This window comes from Trachinotus anak, unplaced genomic scaffold, assembly GCF_046630095.1.
Source record: "Trachinotus anak isolate AG129_WGS33_773 ecotype Australia unplaced genomic scaffold, CSIRO_AGI_Tana_v1 ptg000056l, whole genome shotgun sequence".
Taxonomy (NCBI): Eukaryota; Metazoa; Chordata; class Actinopteri; order Carangiformes; family Carangidae; genus Trachinotus; species Trachinotus anak.
The window spans coordinates 420,001-432,500 of record NW_027273907.1 but is presented as its reverse complement, the minus strand read 5'-3'; the positions used below and the strand labels follow the sequence as shown (position 1 = coordinate 432,500).

The window sequence follows — 12,500 nt, the reverse complement described above, 5'->3', positions numbered from 1 at the left end:
TGCTGCTTCAGTAAACAGCACTGACTGTGCCACTGCTCAACTGTCAATCACTGTGCAGACAGTTCAGCTCACAGTGCACAAACCACACTTTCATATTTTCACATTACACAGTTGACAAGTTGACAAGTTGAGAGAAAGAAAGAAAGTAAGAAAGTCAAGCAAAGACACCCGCGCTTGACATACACAGCCATGTCTGTGATGGTGTGGATCATCATGTATAAAGGGGGTAGTTGTCACTTGCTCTGCGGCTTACGGCCATACCACCCTGAGCACGCCCGATCTCGTCCGATCTCGGAAGCTAAGCAGGGTCGGGCCTGGTTAGTACTTGGATGGGAGACCGCCTGGGAATACCAGGTGCTGTAAGCTTTTTCACTTTTCTGTGCAAACAACAGAGGACGCTGCTGCTTCAGTAAACAGCACTGACTGTGCCACTGCTCAACTGTCAATCACTGTGCAGACAGTTCAGCTCACAGTGCACAAACCACACTTTCATATTATCACATTACACAGTTGACAAGTTGAGAGAAAGAAAGAAAGAAAGAAAGTCGAGCAAAGACACCCGCGCTTGACATACACAGCCATGTCTGTGATGGTGTGGATCATCATGTATAAAGGGGGTAGTTGTCACTTGCTCTGCGGCTTACGGCCATACCACCCTGAGCACGCCCGATCTCGTCCGATCTCGGAAGCTAAGCAGGGTCGGGCCTGGTTAGTACTTGGATGGGAGACCGCCTGGGAATACCAGGTGCTGTAAGCTTTTTCACTTTTCTGTGCAAACAACAGAGGACGCTGCTGCTTCAGTAAACAGCACTGACTGTGCCACTGCTCAACTGTCAATCACTGTGCAGACAGTTCAGCTCACAGTGCACAAACCACACTTTCATATTATCACATTACACAGTTGACAAGTTGAGAGAAAGAAAGAAAGAAAGAAAGTCGAGCAAAGACACCCGCGCTTGACATACGCAGCCATGTCTGTGATGGTGTGGATCATCATGTATAAAGGGGGTAGTTGTCACTTGCTCTGCGGCTTACGGCCATACCACCCTGAGCACGCCCGATCTCGGAAGCTAAGCAGGGTCGGGCCTGGTTAGTACTTGGATGGGAGACCGCCTGGGAATACCAGGTGCTGTAAGCTTTTTCACTTTTCTGTGCAAACAACAGAGGACGCTGCTGCTTCAGTAAACAGCACTGACTGTGCCACTGCTCAACTGTCAATCACTGTGCAGACAGTTCAGCTCACAGTGCACAAACCACACTTTCATATTATCACATTACACAGTTGACAAGTTGAGAGAAAGAAAGAAAGAAAGAAAGTCGAGCAAAGACACCCGCGCTTGACATACACAGCCATGTCTGTGATGGTGTGGATCATCATGTATAAAGGGGGTAGTTGTCACTTGCTCTGCGGCTTACGGCCATACCACCCTGAGCACGCCCGATCTCGTCCGATCTCGGAAGCTAAGCAGGGTCGGGCCTGGTTAGTACTTGGATGGGAGACCGCCTGGGAATACCAGGTGCTGTAAGCTTTTTCACTTTTCTGTGCAAACAACAGAGGACGCTGCTGCTTCAGTAAACAGCACTGACTGTGCCACTGCTCAACTGTCAATCACTGTGCAGACAGTTCAGCTCACAGTGCACAAACCACACTTTCATATTATCACATTACACAGTTGACAAGTTGAGAGAAAGAAAGAAAGAAAGAAAGTCGAGCAAAGACACCCGCGCTTGACATACACAGCCATGTCTGTGATGGTGTGGATCATCATGTATAAAGGGGGTAGTTGTCACTTGCTCTGCGGCTTACGGCCATACCACCCTGAGCACGCCCGATCTTGTCCGATCTCGGAAGCTAAGCAGGGTCGGGCCTGGTTAGTACTTGGATGGGAGACCGCCTGGGAATACCAGGTGCTGTAAGCTTTTTCACTTTTCTGTGCAAACAACAGAGGACGCTGCTGCTTCAGTAAACAGCACTGACTGTGCCACTGCTCAACTGTCAATCACTGTGCAGACAGTTCAGCTCACAGTGCACAAACCACACTTTCATATTATCACATTACACAGTTGACAAGTTGAGAGAAAGAAAGAAAGAAAGAAAGTCGAGCAAAGACACCCGCGCTTGACATACGCAGCCATGTCTGTGATGGTGTGGATCATCATGTATAAAGGGGGTAGTTGTCACTTGCTCTGCGGCTTACGGCCATACCACCCTGAGCACGCCCGATCTCGGAAGCTAAGCAGGGTCGGGCCTGGTTAGTACTTGGATGGGAGACCGCCTGGGAATACCAGGTGCTGTAAGCTTTTTCACTTTTCTGTGCAAACAACAGAGGACGCTGCTGCTTCAGTAAACAGCACTGACTGTGCCACTGCTCAACTGTCAATCACTGTGCAGACAGTTCAGCTCACAGTGCACAAACCACACTTTCATATTATCACATTACACAGTTGACAAGTTGAGAGAAAGAAAGAAAGAAAGAAAGTCGAGCAAAGACACCCGCGCTTGACATACACAGCCATGTCTGTGATGGTGTGGATCATCATGTATAAAGGGGGTAGTTGTCACTTGCTCTGCGGCTTACGGCCATACCAACCTGAGCACGCCCGATCTCGTCCGATCTCGGAAGCTAAGCAAGGTCGGGCCTGGTTAGTACTTGGGTGGGAGACCGCCTGGGAATACCAGGTGCTGTAAGCTTTTTCACTTTTCTGTGCAAACAACAGAGGACGCTGCTGCTTCAGTAAACAGCACTGACTGTGCCACTGCTCAACTGTCAATCACTGTGCAGACAGTTCAGCTCACAGTGCACAAACCACACTTTCATATTATCACATTACACAGTTGACAAGTTGAGAGAAAGAAAGAAAGAAAGAAAGTCGAGCAAAGACACCCGCGCTTGACATACACAGCCATGTCTGTGATGGTGTGGATCATCATGTATAAAGGGGGTAGTTGTCACTTGCTCTGCGGCTTACGGCCATACCACCCTGAGCACGCCCGATCTCGTCCGATCTCGGAAGCTAAGCAGGGTCGGGCCTGGTTAGTACTTGGATGGGAGACCGCCTGGGAATACCAGGTGCTGTAAGCTTTTTCACTTTTCTGTGCAAACAACAGAGGACGCTGCTGCTTCAGTAAACAGCACTGACTGTGCCACTGCTCAACTGTCAATCACTGTGCAGACAGTTCAGCTCACAGTGCACAAACCACACTTTCATATTATCACATTACACAGTTGACAAGTTGACAAGTTGAGAGAAAGAAAGAAAGAAAGAAAGTCAAGCAAAGACACCCGCGCTTGACATACACAGCCATGTCTGTGATGGTGTGGATCATCATGTATAAAGGGGGTAGTTGTGACTTGCTCTGCGGCTTACGGCCATACCACCCTGAGCACGCCCGATCTCGTCCGATCTCGGAAGCTAAGCAGGGTCGGGCCTGGTTAGTACTTGGATGGGAGACCGCCTGGGAATACCAGGTGCTGTAAGCTTTTTCACTTTTCTGTGCAAACAACAGAGGACGCTGCTGCTTCAGTAAACAGCACTGACTGTGCCACTGCTCAACTGTCAATCACTGTGCAGACAGTTCAGCTCACAGTGCACAAACCACACTTTCATATTATCACATTACACAGTTGACAAGTTGAGAGAAAGAAAGAAAGAAAGAAAGTCGAGCCAAGACACCCGCGCTTGACATACACAGCCATGTCTGTGATGGTGTGGATCATCATGTATAAAGGGGGTAGTTGTCACTTGCTCTGCGGCTTACGGCCATACCAACCTGAGCACGCCCGATCTCGTCCGATCTCGGAAGCTAAGCAAGGTCGGGCCTGGTTAGTACTTGGGTGGGAGACCGCCTGGGAATACCAGGTGCTGTAAGCTTTTTCACTTTTCTGTGCAAACAACAGAGGACGCTGCTGCTTCAGTAAACAGCACTGACTGTGCCACTGCTCAACTGTCAATCACTGTGCAGACAGTTCAGCTCACAGTGCACAAACCACACTTTCATATTATCACATTACACAGTTGACAAGTTGAGAGAAAGAAAGAAAGAAAGAAAGTCGAGCAAAGACACCCGCGCTTGACATACACAGCCATGTCTGTGATGGTGTGGATCATCATGTATAAAGGGGGTAGTTGTCACTTGCTCTGCGGCTTACGGCCATACCACCCTGAGCACGCCCGATCTCGTCCGATCTCGGAAGCTAAGCAGGGTCGGGCCTGGTTAGTACTTGGATGGGAGACCGCCTGGGAATACCAGGTGCTGTAAGCTTTTTCACTTTTCTGTGCAAACAACAGAGGACGCTGCTGCTTCAGTAAACAGCACTGACTGTGCCACTGCTCAACTGTCAATCACTGTGCAGACAGTTCAGCTCACAGTGCACAAACCACACTTTCATATTATCACATTACACAGTTGACAAGTTGAGAGAAAGAAAGAAAGAAAGAAAGTCGAGCAAAGACACCCGCGCTTGACATACACAGCCATGTCTGTGATGGTGTGGATCATCATGTATAAAGGGGGTAGTTGTCACTTGCTCTGCGGCTTACGGCCATACCACCCTGAGCACGCCCGATCTCGTCCGATCTCGGAAGCTAAGCAGGGTCGGGCCTGGTTAGTACTTGGATGGGAGACCGCCTGGGAATACCAGGTGCTGTAAGCTTTTTCACTTTTCTGTGCAAACAACAGAGGACGCTGCTGCTTCAGTAAACAGCACTGACTGTGCCACTGCTCAACTGTCAATCACTGTGCAGACAGTTCAGCTCACAGTGCACAAACCACACTTTCATATTATCACATTACACAGTTGACAAGTTGACAAGTTGAGAGAAAGAAAGAAAAAAAGAAAGTCAAGCAAAGACACCCGCGCTTGACATACACAGCCATGTCTGTGATGGTGTGGATCATCATGTATAAAGGGGGTAGTTGTCACTTGCTCTCCGGCTTACGGCCATACCACCCTGAGCACGCCCGATCTCGTCCGATCTCGGAAGCTAAGCAGGGTCGGGCCTGGTTAGTACTTGGATGGGAGACCGCCTGGGAATACCAGGTGCTGTAAGCTTTTTCACTTTTCTGTGCAAACAACAGAGGACGCTGCTGCTTCAGTAAACAGCACTGACTGTGCCACTGCTCAACTGTCAATCACTGTGCAGACAGTTCAGCTCACAGTGCACAAACCACACTTTCATATTATCACATTACACAGTTGACAAGTTGAGAGAAAGAAAGAAAGAAAGAAAGTCGAGCAAAGACACCCGCGCTTGACATACACAGCCATGTCTGTGATGGTGTGGATCATCATGTATAAAGGGGGTAGTTGTCACTTGCTCTGCGGCTTACGGCCATACCACCCTGAGCACGCCCGATCTCGTCCGATCTCGGAAGCTAAGCAGGGTCGGGCCTGATTAGTGCTTGGGTGGGAGACCGCCTGGGAATACCAGGTGCTGTAAACTTTTTCACTTTTCTGTGCAAACAACAGAGGACGCTGCTGCTTCAGTAAACAGCACTGACTGTGCCACTGCTCAACTGTCAATCACTGTGCAGACAGTTCAGCTCACAGTGCACAAACCACACTTTCATATTATCACATTACACAGTTGACAAGTTGACAAGTTGAGAGAAAGAAAGAAAGAAAGAAAGTCAAGCAAAGACACCCGCGCTTGACATACACAGCCATGTCTGTGATGGTGTGGATCATCATGTATAAAGGGGGTAGTTGTCACTTGCTCTCCGGCTTACGGCCATACCACCCTGAGCACGCCCGATCTCGTCCGATCTCTGAAGCTAAGCAGGGTCGGGCCTGGTTAGTACTTGGATGGGAGACCGCCTGGGAATACCAGGTGCTGTAAGCTTTTTCACTTTTCTGTGCAAACAACAGAGGACGCTGCTGCTTCAGTAAACAGCACTGACTGTGCCACTGCTCAACTGTCAATCACTGTGCAGACAGTTCAGCTCACAGTGCACAAACCACACTTTCATATTATCACATTACACAGTTGACAAGTTGAGAGAAAGAAAGAAAGAAAGAAAGTCGAGCAAAGACACCCGCGCTTGACATACACAGCCATGTCTGTGATGGTGTGGATCATCATGTATAAAGGGGGTAGTTGTCACTTGCTCTGCGGCTTACGGCCATACCACCCTGAGCACGCCCGATCTCGTCCGATCTCGGAAGCTAAGCAGGGTCGGGCCTGGTTAGTACTTGGATGGGAGACCGCCTGGGAATACCAGGTGCTGTAAGCTTTTTCACTTTTCTGTGCAAACAACAGAGGACGCTGCTGCTTCAGTAAACAGCACTGACTGTGCCACTGCTCAACTGTCAATCACTGTGCAGACAGTTCAGCTCACAGTGCACAAACCACACTTTCATATTATCACATTACACAGTTGACAAGTTGAGAGAAAGAAAGAAAGAAAGAAAGTCGAGCAAAGACACCCGCGCTTGACATACACAGCCATGTCTGTGATGGTGTGGATCATCATGTATAAAGGGGGTAGTTGTCACTTGCTCTGCGGCTTACGGCCATACCACCCTGAGCACGCCCGATCTCGTCCGATCTCGGAAGCTAAGCAGGGTCGGGCCTGGTTAGTACTTGGATGGGAGACCGCCTGGGAATACCAGGTGCTGTAAGCTTTTTCACTTTTCTGTGCAAACAACAGAGGACGCTGCTGCTTCAGTAAACAGCACTGACTGTGCCACTGCTCAACTGTCAATCACTGTGCAGACAGTTCAGCTCACAGTGCACAAACCACACTTTCATATTATCACATTACACAGTTGACAAGTTGAGAGAAAGAAAGAAAGAAAGAAAGTCGAGCAAAGACACCCGCGCTTGACATACACAGCCATGTCTGTGATGGTGTGGATCATCATGTATAAAGGGGGTAGTTGTCACTTGCTCTGCGGCTTACGGCCATACCACCCTGAGCACGCCCGATCTCGTCCGATCTCGGAAGCTAAGCAGGGTCGGGCCTGGTTAGTACTTGGATGGGAGACCGCCTGGGAATACCAGGTGCTGTAAGCTTTTTCACTTTTCTGTGCAAACAACAGAGGACGCTGCTGCTTCAGTAAACAGCACTGACTGTGCCACTGCTCAACTGTCAATCACTGTGCAGACAGTTCAGCTCACAGTGCACAAACCACACTTTCATATTATCACATTACACAGTTGACAAGTTGAGAGAAAGAAAGAAAGAAAGAAAGTCGAGCAAAGACACCCGCGCTTGACATACACAGCCATGTCTGTGATGGTGTGGATCATCATGTATAAAGGGGGTAGTTGTCACTTGCTCTGCGGCTTACGGCCATACCACCCTGAGCACGCCCGATCTCGTCCGATCTCGGAAGCTAAGCAGGGTCGGGCCTGGTTAGTACTTGGATGGGAGACCGCCTGGGAATACCAGGTGCTGTAAGCTTTTTCACTTTTCTGTGCAAACAACAGAGGACGCTGCTGCTTCAGTAAACAGCACTGACTGTGCCACTGCTCAACTGTCAATCACTGTGCAGACAGTTCAGCTCACAGTGCACAAACCACACTTTCATATTATCACATTACACAGTTGACAAGTTGAGAGAAAGAAAGAAAGAAAGAAAGTCGAGCAAAGACACCCGCGCTTGACATACACAGCCATGTCTGTGATGGTGTGGATCATCATGTATAAAGGGGGTAGTTGTCACTTGCTCTGCAGCTTACGGCCATACCACCCTGAGCACGCCCGTTCTCGGAAGCTAAGCAGGGTCGGGCCTGGTTAGTACTTGGATGGGAGACCGCCTGGGAATACCAGGTGCTGTAAGCTTTTTCACTTTTCTGTGCAAACAACAGAGGACGCTGCTGCTTCAGTAAACAGCACTGACTGTGCCACTGCTCAACTGTCAATCACTGTGCAGACAGTTCAGCTCACAGTGCACAAACCACACTTTCATATTATCACATTACACAGTTGACAAGTTGAGAGAAAGAAAGAAAGAAAGAAAGTCGAGCAAAGACACCCGCGCTTGACATACACAGCCATGTCTGTGATGGTGTGGATCATCATGTATAAAGGGGGTAGTTGTCACTTGCTCTGCGGCTTACGGCCATACCACCCTGAGCACGCCCGATCTCGTCCGATCTCGGAAGCTAAGCAGGGTCGGGCCTGATTAGTGCTTGGGTGGGAGACCGCCTGGGAATACCAGGTGCTGTAAACTTTTTCACTTTTCTGTGCAAACAACAGAGGACGCTGCTGCTTCAGTAAACAGCACTGACTGTGCCACTGCTCAACTGTCAATCACTGTGCAGACAGTTCAGCTCACAGTGCACAAACCACACTTTCATATTATCACATTACACAGTTGACAAGTTGACAAGTTGAGAGAAAGAAAGAAAGAAAGAAAGTCAAGCAAAGACACCCGCGCTTGACATACACAGCCATGTCTGTGATGGTGTGGATCATCATGTATAAAGGGGGTAGTTGTCACTTGCTCTCCGGCTTACGGCCATACCACCCTGAGCACGCCCGATCTCGTCCGATCTCTGAAGCTAAGCAGGGTCGGGCCTGGTTAGTACTTGGATGGGAGACCGCCTGGGAATACCAGGTGCTGTAAGCTTTTTCACTTTTCTGTGCAAACAACAGAGGACGCTGCTGCTTCAGTAAACAGCACTGACTGTGCCACTGCTCAACTGTCAATCACTGTGCAGACAGTTCAGCTCACAGTGCACAAACCACACTTTCATATTATCACATTACACAGTTGACAAGTTGAGAGAAAGAAAGAAAGAAAGAAAGTCGAGCAAAGACACCCGCGCTTGACATACACAGCCATGTCTGTGATGGTGTGGATCATCATGTATAAAGGGGGTAGTTGTCACTTGCTCTGCGGCTTACGGCCATACCACCCTGAGCACGCCCGATCTCGTCCGATCTCGGAAGCTAAGCAGGGTCGGGCCTGGTTAGTACTTGGATGGGAGACCGCCTGGGAATACCAGGTGCTGTAAGCTTTTTCACTTTTCTGTGCAAACAACAGAGGACGCTGCTGCTTCAGTAAACAGCACTGACTGTGCCACTGCTCAACTGTCAATCACTGTGCAGACAGTTCAGCTCACAGTGCACAAACCACACTTTCATATTATCACATTACACAGTTGACAAGTTGAGAGAAAGAAAGAAAGAAAGAAAGTCGAGCAAAGACACCCGCGCTTGACATACACAGCCATGTCTGTGATGGTGTGGATCATCATGTATAAAGGGGGTAGTTGTCACTTGCTCTGCGGCTTACGGCCATACCACCCTGAGCACGCCCGATCTCGTCCGATCTCGGAAGCTAAGCAGGGTCGGGCCTGGTTAGTACTTGGATGGGAGACCGCCTGGGAATACCAGGTGCTGTAAGCTTTTTCACTTTTCTGTGCAAACAACAGAGGACGCTGCTGCTTCAGTAAACAGCACTGACTGTGCCACTGCTCAACTGTCAATCACTGTGCAGACAGTTCAGCTCACAGTGCACAAACCACACTTTCATATTATCACATTACACAGTTGACAAGTTGAGAGAAAGAAAGAAAGAAAGAAAGTCGAGCAAAGACACCCGCGCTTGACATACACAGCCATGTCTGTGATGGTGTGGATCATCATGTATAAAGGGGGTAGTTGTCACTTGCTCTGCGGCTTACGGCCATACCACCCTGAGCACGCCCGATCTCGTCCGATCTCGGAAGCTAAGCAGGGTCGGGCCTGGTTAGTACTTGGATGGGAGACCGCCTGGGAATACCAGGTGCTGTAAGCTTTTTCACTTTTCTGTGCAAACAACAGAGGACGCTGCTGCTTCAGTAAACAGCACTGACTGTGCCACTGCTCAACTGTCAATCACTGTGCAGACAGTTCAGCTCACAGTGCACAAACCACACTTTCATATTATCACATTACACAGTTGACAAGTTGAGAGAAAGAAAGAAAGAAAGAAAGTCGAGCAAAGACACCCGCGCTTGACATACACAGCCATGTCTGTGATGGTGTGGATCATCATGTATAAAGGGGGTAGTTGTCACTTGCTCTGCGGCTTACGGCCATACCACCCTGAGCACGCCCGATCTCGTCCGATCTCGGAAGCTAAGCAGGGTCGGGCCTGGTTAGTACTTGGATGGGAGACCGCCTGGGAATACCAGGTGCTGTAAGCTTTTTCACTTTTCTGTGCAAACAACAGAGGACGCTGCTGCTTCAGTAAACAGCACTGACTGTGCCACTGCTCAACTGTCAATCACTGTGCAGACAGTTCAGCTCACAGTGCACAAACCACACTTTCATATTATCACATTACACAGTTGACAAGTTGAGAGAAAGAAAGAAAGAAAGAAAGTCGAGCAAAGACACCCGCGCTTGACATACACAGCCATGTCTGTGATGGTGTGGATCATCATGTATAAAGGGGGTAGTTGTCACTTGCTCTGCAGCTTACGGCCATACCACCCTGAGCACGCCCGTTCTCGGAAGCTAAGCAGGGTCGGGCCTGGTTAGTACTTGGATGGGAGACCGCCTGGGAATACCAGGTGCTGTAAGCTTTTTCACTTTTCTGTGCAAACAACAGAGGACGCTGCTGCTTCAGTAAACAGCACTGACTGTGCCACTGCTCAACTGTCAATCACTGTGCAGACAGTTCAGCTCACAGTGCACAAACCACACTTTCATATTATCACATTACACAGTTGACAAGTTGAGAGAAAGAAAGAAAGAAAGAAAGTCAAGCAAAGACACCCGCGCTTGACATACACAGCCATGTCTGTGATGGTGTGGATCATCATGTATAAAGGGGGTAGTTGTCACTTGCTCTCCGGCTTACGGCCATACCACCCTGAGCACGCCCGATCTCGTCCGATCTCGGAAGCTAAGCAGGGTCGGGCCTGGTTAGTACTTGGATGGGAGACCGCCTGGGAATACCAGGTGCTGTAAGCTTTTTCACTTTTCTGTGCAAACAACAGAGGACGCTGCTGCTTCAGTAAACAGCACTGACTGTGCCACTGCTCAACTGTCAATCACTGTGCAGACAGTTCAGCTCACAGTGCACAAACCACACTTTCATATTTTCACATTACACAGTTGACAAGTTGACAAGTTGAGAGAAAGAAAGAAAGAAAGAAAGTCGAGCAAAGACACCCGCGCTTGACATACACAGCCATGTCTGTGATGGTGTGGATCATCATGTATAAAGGGGGTAGTTGTCACTTGCTCTGCGGCTTACGGCCATACCACCCTGAGCACGCCCGATCTCGTCCGATCTCGGAAGCTAAGCAGGGTCGGGCCTGGTTAGTACTTGGATGGGAGACCGCCTGGGAATACCAGGTGCTGTAAGCTTTTTCACTTTTCTGTGCAAACAACAGAGGACGCTGCTGCTTCAGTAAACAGCACTGACTGTGCCACTGCTCAACTGTCAATCACTGTGCAGACAGTTCAGCTCACAGTGCACAAACCACACTTTCATATTATCACATTACACAGTTGACAAGTTGAGAGAAAGAAAGAAAGAAAGAAAGTCGAGCAAAGACACCCGCGCTTGACATACGCAGCCATGTCTGTGATGGTGTGGATCATCATGTATAAAGGGGGTAGTTGTCACTTGCTCTGCGGCTTACGGCCATACCACCCTGAGCACGCCCGATCTCGGAAGCTAAGCAGGGTCGGGCCTGGTTAGTACTTGGATGGGAGACCGCCTGGGAATACCAGGTGCTGTAAGCTTTTTCACTTTTCTGTGCAAACAACAGAGGACGCTGCTGCTTCAGTAAACAGCACTGACTGTGCCACTGCTCAACTGTCAATCACTGTGCAGACAGTTCAGCTCACAGTGCACAAACCACACTTTCATATTATCACATTACACAGTTGACAAGTTGAGAGAAAGAAAGAAAGAAAGAAAGTCGAGCAAAGACACCCGCGCTTGACATACACAGCCATGTCTGTGATGGTGTGGATCATCATGTATAAAGGGGGTAGTTGTCACTTGCTCTGCGGCTTACGGCCATACCACCCTGAGCACGCCCGATCTCGTCCGATCTCGGAAGCTAAGCAGGGTCGGGCCTGGTTAGTACTTGGATGGGAGACCGCCTGGGAATACCAGGTGCTGTAAGCTTTTTCACTTTTCTGTGCAAACAACAGAGGACGCTGCTGCTTCAGTAAACAGCACTGACTGTGCCACTGCTCAACTGTCAATCACTGTGCAGACAGTTCAGCTCACAGTGCACAAACCACACTTTCATATTATCACATTACACAGTTGACAAGTTGAGAGAAAGAAAGAAAGAAAGAAAGTCGAGCAAAGACACCCGCGCTTGACATACACAGCCATGTCTGTGATGGTGTGGATCATCATGTATAAAGGGGGTAGTTGTCACTTGCTCTGCGGCTTACGGCCATACCACCCTGAGCACGCCCGATCTCGTCCGATCTCGGAAGCTAAGCAGGGTCGGGCCTGGTTAGTACTTGGATGGGAGACCGCCTGGGAATACCAGGTGCTGTAAGCTTTTTCACTTTTCTGTGCAAACAA

At 49.2% G+C, this 12,500-nt stretch overlaps 27 non-coding genes and 5 pseudogenes across 27 annotated transcripts; all 32 read left to right on the top strand.

Moving 5' to 3' along the window:
• Positions 1–247: 247 nt before the first annotated feature.
• On the top strand, positions 248–366 carry LOC139616719 (5S ribosomal RNA). Its single transcript, XR_011688375.1, has one exon. It is a non-coding gene; the product is annotated as a 5S ribosomal RNA (ribosomal RNA).
• A 272-nt stretch (positions 367–638) lies between these two features.
• Positions 639–757, top strand: LOC139616718 (5S ribosomal RNA). The gene has a single exon (XR_011688374.1). It is a non-coding gene; the product is annotated as a 5S ribosomal RNA (ribosomal RNA).
• A 272-nt stretch (positions 758–1,029) lies between these two features.
• On the top strand, positions 1,030–1,138 carry LOC139616182 (5S ribosomal RNA; annotated as a pseudogene).
• A 272-nt stretch (positions 1,139–1,410) lies between these two features.
• On the top strand, positions 1,411–1,529 carry LOC139616717 (5S ribosomal RNA). Its single transcript, XR_011688373.1, has one exon. It is a non-coding gene; the product is annotated as a 5S ribosomal RNA (ribosomal RNA).
• A 272-nt stretch (positions 1,530–1,801) lies between these two features.
• LOC139615900 (5S ribosomal RNA) lies at positions 1,802–1,920 on the top strand. The gene has a single exon (XR_011687764.1). It is a non-coding gene; the product is annotated as a 5S ribosomal RNA (ribosomal RNA).
• A 272-nt stretch (positions 1,921–2,192) lies between these two features.
• On the top strand, positions 2,193–2,301 carry LOC139616181 (5S ribosomal RNA; annotated as a pseudogene).
• A 272-nt stretch (positions 2,302–2,573) lies between these two features.
• On the top strand, positions 2,574–2,692 carry LOC139616052 (5S ribosomal RNA). The gene has a single exon (XR_011687913.1). It is a non-coding gene; the product is annotated as a 5S ribosomal RNA (ribosomal RNA).
• A 272-nt stretch (positions 2,693–2,964) lies between these two features.
• On the top strand, positions 2,965–3,083 carry LOC139616716 (5S ribosomal RNA). Its single transcript, XR_011688372.1, has one exon. It is a non-coding gene; the product is annotated as a 5S ribosomal RNA (ribosomal RNA).
• A 280-nt stretch (positions 3,084–3,363) lies between these two features.
• Positions 3,364–3,482, top strand: LOC139616715 (5S ribosomal RNA). The gene has a single exon (XR_011688371.1). It is a non-coding gene; the product is annotated as a 5S ribosomal RNA (ribosomal RNA).
• A 272-nt stretch (positions 3,483–3,754) lies between these two features.
• LOC139616051 (5S ribosomal RNA) lies at positions 3,755–3,873 on the top strand. Its single transcript, XR_011687912.1, has one exon. It is a non-coding gene; the product is annotated as a 5S ribosomal RNA (ribosomal RNA).
• A 272-nt stretch (positions 3,874–4,145) lies between these two features.
• Positions 4,146–4,264, top strand: LOC139616714 (5S ribosomal RNA). Its single transcript, XR_011688370.1, has one exon. It is a non-coding gene; the product is annotated as a 5S ribosomal RNA (ribosomal RNA).
• Positions 4,265–4,536: 272 nt separating this feature from the next.
• On the top strand, positions 4,537–4,655 carry LOC139616713 (5S ribosomal RNA). The gene has a single exon (XR_011688369.1). It is a non-coding gene; the product is annotated as a 5S ribosomal RNA (ribosomal RNA).
• A 280-nt stretch (positions 4,656–4,935) lies between these two features.
• Positions 4,936–5,054, top strand: LOC139616712 (5S ribosomal RNA). Its single transcript, XR_011688368.1, has one exon. It is a non-coding gene; the product is annotated as a 5S ribosomal RNA (ribosomal RNA).
• A 272-nt stretch (positions 5,055–5,326) lies between these two features.
• On the top strand, positions 5,327–5,445 carry LOC139616083 (5S ribosomal RNA). Its single transcript, XR_011687942.1, has one exon. It is a non-coding gene; the product is annotated as a 5S ribosomal RNA (ribosomal RNA).
• A 280-nt stretch (positions 5,446–5,725) lies between these two features.
• On the top strand, positions 5,726–5,844 carry LOC139615945 (5S ribosomal RNA). Its single transcript, XR_011687810.1, has one exon. It is a non-coding gene; the product is annotated as a 5S ribosomal RNA (ribosomal RNA).
• Positions 5,845–6,116: 272 nt separating this feature from the next.
• LOC139616709 (5S ribosomal RNA) lies at positions 6,117–6,235 on the top strand. The gene has a single exon (XR_011688366.1). It is a non-coding gene; the product is annotated as a 5S ribosomal RNA (ribosomal RNA).
• A 272-nt stretch (positions 6,236–6,507) lies between these two features.
• LOC139616708 (5S ribosomal RNA) lies at positions 6,508–6,626 on the top strand. The gene has a single exon (XR_011688365.1). It is a non-coding gene; the product is annotated as a 5S ribosomal RNA (ribosomal RNA).
• A 272-nt stretch (positions 6,627–6,898) lies between these two features.
• LOC139616707 (5S ribosomal RNA) lies at positions 6,899–7,017 on the top strand. Its single transcript, XR_011688364.1, has one exon. It is a non-coding gene; the product is annotated as a 5S ribosomal RNA (ribosomal RNA).
• Positions 7,018–7,289: 272 nt separating this feature from the next.
• On the top strand, positions 7,290–7,408 carry LOC139616706 (5S ribosomal RNA). Its single transcript, XR_011688363.1, has one exon. It is a non-coding gene; the product is annotated as a 5S ribosomal RNA (ribosomal RNA).
• Positions 7,409–7,680: 272 nt separating this feature from the next.
• LOC139616290 (5S ribosomal RNA) lies at positions 7,681–7,789 on the top strand (annotated as a pseudogene).
• Positions 7,790–8,061: 272 nt separating this feature from the next.
• Positions 8,062–8,180, top strand: LOC139616081 (5S ribosomal RNA). The gene has a single exon (XR_011687940.1). It is a non-coding gene; the product is annotated as a 5S ribosomal RNA (ribosomal RNA).
• Positions 8,181–8,460: 280 nt separating this feature from the next.
• Positions 8,461–8,579, top strand: LOC139615944 (5S ribosomal RNA). The gene has a single exon (XR_011687809.1). It is a non-coding gene; the product is annotated as a 5S ribosomal RNA (ribosomal RNA).
• Positions 8,580–8,851: 272 nt separating this feature from the next.
• On the top strand, positions 8,852–8,970 carry LOC139616705 (5S ribosomal RNA). Its single transcript, XR_011688362.1, has one exon. It is a non-coding gene; the product is annotated as a 5S ribosomal RNA (ribosomal RNA).
• A 272-nt stretch (positions 8,971–9,242) lies between these two features.
• Positions 9,243–9,361, top strand: LOC139616704 (5S ribosomal RNA). Its single transcript, XR_011688361.1, has one exon. It is a non-coding gene; the product is annotated as a 5S ribosomal RNA (ribosomal RNA).
• A 272-nt stretch (positions 9,362–9,633) lies between these two features.
• On the top strand, positions 9,634–9,752 carry LOC139616703 (5S ribosomal RNA). Its single transcript, XR_011688360.1, has one exon. It is a non-coding gene; the product is annotated as a 5S ribosomal RNA (ribosomal RNA).
• A 272-nt stretch (positions 9,753–10,024) lies between these two features.
• On the top strand, positions 10,025–10,143 carry LOC139616702 (5S ribosomal RNA). Its single transcript, XR_011688359.1, has one exon. It is a non-coding gene; the product is annotated as a 5S ribosomal RNA (ribosomal RNA).
• A 272-nt stretch (positions 10,144–10,415) lies between these two features.
• LOC139616289 (5S ribosomal RNA) lies at positions 10,416–10,524 on the top strand (annotated as a pseudogene).
• A 272-nt stretch (positions 10,525–10,796) lies between these two features.
• Positions 10,797–10,915, top strand: LOC139616701 (5S ribosomal RNA). Its single transcript, XR_011688358.1, has one exon. It is a non-coding gene; the product is annotated as a 5S ribosomal RNA (ribosomal RNA).
• A 280-nt stretch (positions 10,916–11,195) lies between these two features.
• On the top strand, positions 11,196–11,314 carry LOC139616700 (5S ribosomal RNA). The gene has a single exon (XR_011688357.1). It is a non-coding gene; the product is annotated as a 5S ribosomal RNA (ribosomal RNA).
• Positions 11,315–11,586: 272 nt separating this feature from the next.
• Positions 11,587–11,695, top strand: LOC139616178 (5S ribosomal RNA; annotated as a pseudogene).
• A 272-nt stretch (positions 11,696–11,967) lies between these two features.
• LOC139616698 (5S ribosomal RNA) lies at positions 11,968–12,086 on the top strand. The gene has a single exon (XR_011688355.1). It is a non-coding gene; the product is annotated as a 5S ribosomal RNA (ribosomal RNA).
• A 272-nt stretch (positions 12,087–12,358) lies between these two features.
• On the top strand, positions 12,359–12,477 carry LOC139616697 (5S ribosomal RNA). Its single transcript, XR_011688354.1, has one exon. It is a non-coding gene; the product is annotated as a 5S ribosomal RNA (ribosomal RNA).
• The last annotated feature ends 23 nt before the right edge of the window (positions 12,478–12,500 follow it).